Source organism: Lipotes vexillifer, unplaced genomic scaffold (genome assembly GCF_000442215.2).
Source record: "Lipotes vexillifer unplaced genomic scaffold, Lipotes_vexillifer_v1.1 scaffold871, whole genome shotgun sequence".
Lineage (NCBI taxonomy): Eukaryota > Metazoa > Chordata > Mammalia > Artiodactyla > Lipotidae > Lipotes > Lipotes vexillifer.
The window spans coordinates 583,591-593,778 of record NW_006771782.1 but is presented as its reverse complement, the minus strand read 5'-3'; the positions used below and the strand labels follow the sequence as shown (position 1 = coordinate 593,778).

Sequence of the window (10,188 nt, the reverse complement as noted above, 5' to 3'; positions counted from 1 at the left end):
AAGGATGCTATTTTCCTCCTTGACTTTCATGTTGGAATTTAAGTTCTTTTGAAGACAGAGGTATCCAATTCAGACTGGGGTTCAAAGACCATAACATACAAAATACTCTAAGAGTCAGGGGTGTTCAGGTTTCTAATTTCTGGGTGGACATGTTGGAACTTCTCACCAACTAGAGGATGGCCGAGTACTGCAAACATTCCAGCTGAGATTCAGGCAGTCAGAAGTTCAGCTGGTGTTTACATGAGCCGAAAGGGAAAGTCAAGGTGAGTGAGGAATAGCTTGAGTGCTAGGGAAGGGCTTCTCTGCTCTTTTATGTGCTCTTCCCAAGTGTTTACTGACCACTGCTGGGTGGTCACCTTGCCCTGTACTCACAGAGGAGACAGCAAGGAAGACTCAGAGTCTGCCACCAAGGCACTCGCAGTTTAATAAAAGACTCATGTTCACAATGATAATACTCGCTGCACATGCTACTCAAGTTAAGTACAAAGGGTTACAGAAGCACAGTGTGTGTAGCTGCTTCGGTTTTTAGGGATTCAGAGAAGGCTTCTAAAAAGGGGAGTTGTATGGACTGAATATTTGTGTCCCCTCCAGGTACATATGTTGAAGCTCTACCCCCACCCTCAGTGAGATGATATTTGGAGATGAGGACTTTGGGAGGTAATTAGATTTAGATAAGGTCATGAGGGTGGGACCCTCATGATGAGATTAGTGCCCTTCTAAGAAGAGGAAGAGACACCAGAATTTCCTCTCTCTGCCATATGAAATACAGCAAGAAGTCTGGCTATCTGCAAGCCAGGAAAAGGACCCTCACCAAGAACCAAATCTGCTGGCACCTTGAGCTTGGACTTCCCGGCCTCCAGAACCATGAGGAATAAATGTGTGTTGGTTAGGCCACCAGTCTACGGTGTTTTGCTGTATCAGCCTGAGCAGACCAAGACAGGGTAGCATTAGATTTAACTCTTTTAAGGATGCATACAAGCTCAACAAGAAAGAAGGAGTGTTTTTAGCAGAGAGAAGAACACATGGAAGGGAGTATGGACAAGCACACATCTGACTCATTTTTCCTCATTGTGACTGGACTACATAGTGAGAAAAAAGAGGGATGAAATAGCACCAGTTATGAAGGGTTTTTGTGCCAAGCTGAGGAGTTTGACTTCAACTTATGGGCAGATTAGTGGGTTTCATCCAACCATGTCACACTCCTAGTTTGCCACTTCTGCACCCTGTGCTTACCTCTCTCATAGTACTTGCAATAGGGTGTGCTGAGGACTAGTTATTTATTTGTCTCTTCCACTAAATAGAGAATTCCTCGAGGTTACGGATTGTGGGGGTTGTTTTTCCTATTGTGGGGCAGGGTTCCAGACAATGCCTAACATGTAGTAGGAGCTCAACAAATAAGTATCCAACAGGTGAACACATTAAGACTTCAAGGAAAGATGACATCTCAACAGGGGCCTGGGTAGAGCTGAGAGGAGAGCTTTCTAGGCAGTGAGAAGAGCAGGCATGATGGCCATAAAGCTTGTAGTCATGGTGTGTTTGAAGAAGACAGAGAAGACTTATGGTCTCTCCCCGTGCTCTATGGGGAGGCTGGAGAGTGGTTTAGAGATATAGGACTTGAATACCTGTTTGGAAATGCATTGACCTCGAATTCTTCCTCTGCTTCACATGAGTCCCTAAACAGCAGACAGTGATAGTGGCAGGTAGCCTCGTAGAGGACCCCCAGTACTCCCCACCTCCTGGTATTCACTCCCACTGAGTGTGGGCAGGACCTGTGACACTTTCTTCCAACCAACACAATACGGCAAAGGTAGTGGTATGTCACTTCCAAGGTCAGCTTATAAAAGATTGTGATATCTGTCTCACATTGTCTTTCTCTGACCTGCGTCCTTGCTTTCATGCAGCAAGTTGCCATGTTGTGAGTTGACCTAGTGGTGAGGTCACATGGCATGGTCTTGAGGATGACCTCTTGCCATCAGCCAGATAGGAACTAAGGCCATCAGTCCACAATCCTCCTGAACGAAATTCTGTCAACAACCACATGAGCTTGGAAGCCAGTCCTTCTCTGGTTGAACTTTCAGATGAGATTCCACCCCTGGCTCGTGCTTTTTTTTTTTTTTTTTTTTTGCGGTATGCGGGCCTCTCACTGTTGTGGTCTCTCCCATTGCGGAGCACAGGCTCCGGACGCGCAGGCTCAGCGGCCATGGCTCACGGGCCCAGCCGCCCCGCGGCACGTGGGATCCTCCCAGACCGGGGCGCGAACCCGTGTCCCCTGCATCGGCAGGCGGACTCTCAACCACTGCGCCACCAGGGAAGCCCCTGGCTCGTGCTTTGATTGCAGCCTTATAAGTCTGAAGCGGAGGGCCCAGCTAAGCTGTGCCTGGATTCTTGATCTATACAAACTGTAAGATAATAAATGCATGTTGTTTTAAGTCACCTAAGTTGGTGGTAATTTGTTTTGCAGTAATAGATGACTAACCCAGTGATGTTCCAAGGTCCACTGAGACAGAAAGGAGTGTGTGGGATGGGAGAGAAGCTTCGGGGTGGCCTAGCCATCCAGCAGCTGCTTCCAGGAGCATTGAGCCTGGCAAGTTTCTGGGTGTGGCTCTGTTGTGATGTCAGCCTAGACCCACTGCAGACAGCTCTGGCTTTGTGGAACTTCGTGGAACTTGGGAAAGAAGCTTCTCCTAGAATGAGTCAACCAATCCAAATCTTTGCTCCAACTCCCACGATCTGTAACAGGAACATCTCGTGGGATCTTCTAGCATCACGGTGAAATGGAAGCACCTACTTATATTTCAGCCAACGTTAGAAAGAACAACTGCTATCAACCCAGCCTAGAGGGTTGAAACAAAGACTTGGCAGTCCAGACAGAAGGAGAAGTTTAAGAAAAATATCACAGGGCTCATTCAGAAAATCTGTTTTCCACTGACTATTTTCTTGGGTCTTAAGGAGTCTGAAGATAGATGCTGCAAATAGCAGAGGTCTTTTCCTCTACCTGCTCTGTTCTGTCTCTGAAGTTGAAGGAATCACTCAGGACTCAACTTGCTGTATTGTACGCAATGAACTTGAAAGAAAACCAAAAACCTAGTGAATGCCAGGTATTTCTTCTCAATTCACCCGTAATGCACTTCTGAACTCGCCCAAAATATTGGGATTCTCTCTCCAAATCATGCTTAGTTGATGTCTTAACATTTTAATCAGGGCTTATTTAGCTTTGTAGAGTTTGAATTTTGCTCCAAGCGAAGTATTTGGCCCTGAAGCTGTCTTTTGGGAGTACTGCAGATGCTGGAGAGCTTTCCTCCAATAACACGTACGTAATTGTTTTTATCGCTTTTATATATTGGGGTTCTAGGTAAGATTACATTTGAAAAACAAAAAGAGCTCCAGTAAGAAAATGAAAATAAAAAATTTTAAAGTGTTGCCCAAATCACTGAGTTTGAGCATCTGCAAAAGATGCTAGCCCTCTAAACCATGATAGGGTATACTTAATTTAATATTTAAAATTATAATTATTAATATAATTTATTGAATGCTTATCTTATACTAGGCATCTGGGTGAATTTATTTCGGGCATCAGTGTGTCCTTTATTTCATACAAATGTATTTTAGCCCCTAACAGAGAAGAAAATGGCCTCTGACTAAAAGAAACCAAGGCATCTTGAGCCCTGCTTCTGAAGGATCTAGTGAAGGGGCAGGTGACACGGAGATCACTGTGACTAGCAATCAGGCTCACAGCAGGCGCCAGGTGGCCAGGGGCTACCCCCGTTGACTGGAATAATTAAAAGCACCTCCCTTCACTCTTAAAAATATCCCAGTTTGGAAGATAAATTTTATGGTCCACCCAAGCTAAGGCTAATAGGCCAAAAGTCGTATGTGTGTGAAAAGAACTGCCTTTTGGTAAAATCACTCACATTTTCCGCTTTCACTTAATGTAAACAAAAGTTGATCATCAACATTTATATATTTAATTTACATATTGATAGATTAGGTTAAAATCTAGGGGTTTTACCCTGCCATAAATTATTGGAAATTTTCTAATTCTCTTGACAAATATATAAAATTAGTCTTGGTTTACCCAGGTCAAGGGAAAATGCTATTTAGTTGACTCACTTCTTTCAGCTCTGACAGTTTCCCAGTTGCCATGGATAACATTCATCCTTTGGAAAGCATGAGTATCTGCTTTTCTATATGGAGATGATGACTATCATGGATTTCTGGGGAGGAAATCTACCACCCACACTGTACTTTCTTTTACTTTCTACTCCTCCAGGAATAACTGTGAATCAGAGAACAGCTATATGGAAATCAGAGCTGAAATAGCCTATAAATCACACGTGTTATCGTTTCCCCAAACTGTGGTTGATTTATGATACACCCTAATGCTTCATTGCTATGGCCACACCATTCTCTTGATATGAAATCACATACGTACACCATCGGGGACCACTTAAAGACTATACAAAGGGAGAAATAAAAACAAAACAGAGTCAAAGTTGGAGATGCTGAGACACATACGGGATGCAAACACATCACTGGAAAATCTGGGGGAAGCTGGAAATCAATGTTCACAGCATAGAGAGCAAGGGAGACAACCGTTTGGTCAACACTGGATTATCTAAGCTAATGGAGAATGGAGGGGTTTATACAAATCTTGAAATAATCAAATGCTCATCTCTAGGTACGAAAATGCCCCTATGACGTCATCCTCGGGCACTCTAAGCAAAGGAATCGTCAAGATTAGCTGCCAGTCAAAACTGGTAAAGGTTTCCCTTTGGCAGAAAAACGTGTTGGGGGAAAGCTACGAGCATGGCCAGAGAAAGGAAGACTAGAGGAAGTGGGGCTGATTAAGAGTCCTCTTCCATCCTTTTCTAAGCTAGGCATTGGAGATCTGGGGATGAACTTGGGGAACTGCCCCATACCCACGTTCACCCAGATTAAAATTGCAGGGCTGGGATTCAGCTGCCCGTATCCATCAGCATTACCCCAAGAACGCACTTCCTCTGATGAGTCAGTCTTGAGGCTTGCTCTCAGTGGAATGTCCTTCATTAAAAAAAAATCTCCAAGTCCCATGTATTCCAGAAACCTGTCTGGGATAATTTTCGAAAATACTGCAACAAAGAGAAACAGTCAGTGATGAACTCATGAAGGAAGCTAATGGGAAACCTAATTGTCCTCCTTTTGGGCTGCCATGAATTTTCTCTCCCTCCAGGGCACGTCTGGAACCAGCTAAAACCCAACAGAGCAGCTCGGGGAATGGGCAGAGCCAGAGAGAGAGAGCGATCTGGACTGTCCTTACGTCTGCCAGGGCAGCCCTGTCTCTTCCAGCAGCCTGTCTTTTCCAATTGTAAATGATTGTGCTGCTGACTGTTATTGGGAGATGATTCCACACTTGTGGGTCTTCTTCCTTCACAAGTTCTGCCACTTAATTTCTTTCATTTTTCCTGGTTACTTGTCATCACTTTGGGAATTGAGCACAATGTCTTGGTCAGATGGACTTGAGTTCAAGTCCTAGCTCTGTCTCTTGTAAGCTGTGATCAAGTTAGCTCATCTTTCTGAGTCTCAATTCTCTCACCAATAAAATGGAGAGAATAATATCTAGATTGTAATGTACTTATGAGAATTGAACAGATATAAATAATCTGGCATATTGCCTGACATATAGTAGGCACGTAGTATGACTATGCGTGTGTGTGTGTGTGTGTGTGTGTGTGTGTGTGTGTGTGTGTGTATTAGTTAGGGTTCTCCAGAGAAGCAGAACCAATAGTAGGCGTATATCTTCCTTCCTTCCTTCTTTTTCTTTCATCGTATATCTAATCTATCTAATTAATCTATCATCTATCAGTCTAATCTATCCTCTATCTTTCTACCTATCTATCAAGAGATTTATTTAATTAATTAATTATTTTTTATTATTATTTTTTTGCGGTACGCGGACCTCTCACTGTTGTGGCCTCTCCCGTTGCGGAGCACAGGCTCCGGACGCGCAGGCTCAGCGGCCACGGCTCACGGGCCCAGCCGCTCCGCGGCATGTGGGATCTTCCCGGACCGGGGCACGAACCCGCATCCCCTGCATCGGCAGGTGGACTCTCAACCACTGCGCCACTAGGGAAGCCCCAAGAGATTTATTTTAAGGAGATGGCTCATGCAACTGTGGAAGCTTGTTAAATCAAAACCTGCAGGGTAAGCTGGCAGGCTGAAAACCCAGGAAGAGTTGCACTTCTGGTCCAAAGGCAGTCCTGCTGGCAGAATTCCTTCTTACTTGGGGGAAGTCACCCTTTGTTCTATGAAGGTCTTCAACTGACTGGATGACGCCCACTCCCATCATGGAACGTCATCTGCTTTCCTCAAAGGCCATCACTTTAAATTGTTAATCTCACCCAGTAAACACCTTCACAGAAACCTCCTGAATAATGTTTGACCGAATATCTGGGCACCATAGTCCAGCCCATCACAGCATGTACCTATCTAAAATTGGGACCTGTGTGGCTCCTTGCGTATGCATCAAATAATTATTTGCATCAGATAATTGTAGGCAGCCTAGACTTCCTAATAACTTTTGAGTAGTCACTGGCTTTCTGTGGAAAACAATTTCAGTAACTTTGGCCAGTCATTCCAGACCCCACATTTTGGATCTTTCAAAATTTATTCCACTGTGGTTGTCCATGCCAAATCTTGAGTTAAGCAAAACTCCTCTCTCCAGCTGACCTGAAGCAAATCTTCTGGAGGGAGAAAAAAAAAAAGAAAGAAACAACCAGAAAAATGAACATGTCTAGGCAGAGGTAGATGCTGAAGAGAAAGTAAATCCATTCACTCTTTCCTCAGAGACATGTGATCACTCGGGCACTGTAAACCCTTCATTTTGGCTTTACTGGCATCATGCCATGGCTTTGATGGAGAGACCACAAAGCTTTGTCAGTTCCTTGAGGTCTACAGGACTTCTCAGAGTGGATAGTGAGCTGTCTGTTCTATTACCACTCTAACCACATGAAGCATATTTTCCAATCATGGTGGTCTTTGGACCCCCTTGAAATGGGCCTTTTACATATATAAGGATGGGCTCAGTCAAAAGGACTCTTGCGCCTTCAGGTAAAGTCACTAACATTGAAAACCTATGGTGCGAGCCTGCCTGGATCATGGGTCTTGTTTTCTATAACTTGCCTCTTGGCTTTTGAGACATGAATCTTGGCTTCCTCACTTGTCTGTCTCAGATTGTGGCGTCTCTTGGTGTCACTAAATTATACAAGTCTTTGACCACACCCTTGAGCTGCCTCTGTAAAGGAATATGTTTAAGGGAATGCTGTGCTTCCCTGGCCCTCCCCTACTTATGGTTTTTCACTCTCTTCTTGATGCCAGCAACCATCTTGGAAGATCAAACTGATATGGAATGAGATAGGGCAAGCTAGATAGACAGCTCCTTAGATATTTTAGGTTGTTTTTAGACAGTTATTCCAGATTGACCACATTTCTATGGATTCCTTTGTGTAGGAGTTTTCCTAAAGAGACCCACATCCCAAACGTTTTTCTGGGGTAGCCAGTGTTTCTACTTTTTCAGCTTTTTCCATCTCTGTTTTTAGCATACACATGAAGGGAAGGCTTTCTCTCTCATCTCCACATGGCCTCTCATATGTCTGGGCCATTTTCCTAAATTGCCTCTGTCTTTCCTACAGGGCTACCTAAAAAACTCTTACTCATCCCATCAAGTTTAGGTCAGATGGATGGAAGGAGCCATGAAGATCTCAGAGATATCCCAAAGTTTTAGTGCCGGCTTTACCACCAACTTGCTGTGTGACATAGATCAATTTGCTTGCTTTCTCTGGTTTTTCTCATATGTCAAAGTGAAGGTGACTTTCAGTTGATAAGCAAGTCCTTACCTGTTCAAATAATCTGCACTTTCAGGATGCTGCTAGGTTCCTATGGGGCAGGTAGCTTCCAAGCAAAGATTCATCCCTTTTATTTTTTTTTAACTTGTTCTTTATTACTGTCTTTATCTGAAAAATCTTCATAGAAATTGTGCTTTGGTTTATCAACTCTCAGCAGCCCGTTCCTGAGCTCTAAGGAAGCTTGTCTTCCTCTGAGCTACCCGATGTTTCTTCTGGGCAAGTGACATTTTGGGACGGTTCCACCTCTTCTTTTTAATTTCTTCCTTAGGCTCCTTCTCATACACTGGATTCTCTCGTATTGCAGCATGAGCTTCCTTATCCATCTCCTCCATCATGTCTGGAGTTACTTTGTTCTTTATGTATTGAGAGAATTGTTTTCTGTAAGCAGCTTCCTCTTTTTCGATCAGGTAACGCATATAATCTGCAATGTTCTGCCCCACGATGTGCTTTCGGTGTACCTCAGCGTTGAATTCTTTGCTTTCTGAAACATAACCAGGGAACCATTTGGTACTGTGAGGGATAGACAAGCCTCCATCGACAGCTCCCTTCAGGGCCCCCAAAACTTTATTCCCAGTAGTAGTCCTGGCAAGCCTTGCATCCAAGTAACAGGTGACGGCACCAGGTTGACCATCAATGCTTTCCACATTGTATTCACCTCCAGTCACCTCCACTTGGCCTTCATAAATTTTGTCCATACCAAACCTATTAAGAAGCCTGCGTGCCAGCAGCAGGCCAGTACAATATGCTTCAGCATAATTTGTCAGGCCAACCTTCACACCATACTTTGGGAGTTCGTGAGCACAAGCTGCACAAACTATCATATCTCCTTATATACGGGCATAAGCGACCTGACCAATGTTATCTCAGTTACACGAACTATCATTCTGTATTTGGGTGGGTTGTACTTATTTTTATCTTGGATTACCAATCGTTTCCAAGCATAGTAGTCAGTTTCGCCCTCTGACCGTCTTCTAAATTTCACTTGGTATCTCTTGAAGTCGGCCTTATTCTTGACAACTTTAACAGACCCCATTGTGTGGAACAGAGGCCCTAGCCGCCGCTGAGCTTCAGAACCAGCACGGCTCCGGGGAGGAAAAAACTAGATTCGTCCCTTTTGTATGGTCTCGGCATCCATCAACAAGCCCAGGTCATGCTGTTATACCAGCTGCGACTCAGGCAAAAGTGTAGCTCTTTCAGTGATGTTTATTGCCTGATTCACTGGGATGAGAAAAAGAAACATTAAAGTCTCAGAAGTCCTTCTCTCTGGAATTCACATATCCTGTGAAGGCAGCTTAGCAATGTGGTCAGGACCATATATACCTTGGTGACACCAATAGACACCATAATCTGAGAGAGACAAGTGGGAAAACCAAAATCAGTGGATCAAAAGCCGAGAGGCAAGGCACGGAAAGTAAGTCTTGAGACTCATATACATCCAATATTGGAAAAGCTGTAAGGTCAATGGCTTCACCCTGGATCAGACACATCTTTTCCCAGTGGACATTCTACACTTACTTGATTCCCCTCTGTGATGTTCAGCTTACTACATGCCGAGGCAGTCCCTGCAACTGTTGGAACACTGAGAAGGAATGATGGTCAAATTCTACCAGAGCTGAAGCCTACATTGAGAACAGGAACAGCTGTGATCTTCGATATTTGTATGTCCACCAGTTAGGACACACCAGTGTGTTCTGCATCCAGGTGCCATGAGCATAATACTGAGTAAGCCACATGCTAACCACATGGCTTTGTGCAAAATATTGAACCTCTCTTAACCTCAGTTTTCTCACCTGCAAAATGGGGGTGATTATGGTACCAGACTTGGAGTATAGTTATGAGGTTTAAATGAGACGATAAATACACATTGCACAGCACAATGATTAGCACAAACAAATCACATTTACTGAACACTTACTATGTCTTGTAGCACATCAACTGCCGTCCAGAGGCTCTCCATTTTCTTCTCTTCAGCAGATTAGGACAAGCACAAAAACATGTAGCCACCAAATACATGAATATCATGAAAAGGGGACTGAGTTTGGAATCAGAGTACTTCCAAGTCTCAGCTCTGCCTCTTGCCCTGGCTGGTTTGCCTTACCTTTCCTTAGTCACTCTGGGTATCAGTTTACCTGTAAATGAGAAGTTGTTACCAGGTCAACATCACCCACGTTGTAACAATCTTAAACAGCTTGATCCCTTGAATATTCCAAACAGAATAAATTGTTTGAACACCATTAAATCTAAGCAGTGAAATAACTTTAAAATCTTTCTAAGTGTTTGTGTGCATTTTCCCCTGGGAAAATCTGAT

At 43.9% G+C, this 10,188-nt stretch overlaps 1 pseudogene; it reads right to left on the bottom strand.

Moving 5' to 3' along the window:
- Positions 1–8,023: 8,023 nt before the first annotated feature.
- On the bottom strand, positions 8,024–8,913 carry LOC103073165 (60S ribosomal protein L5 pseudogene; annotated as a pseudogene).
- Positions 8,914–10,188: the final 1,275 nt, after the last annotated feature.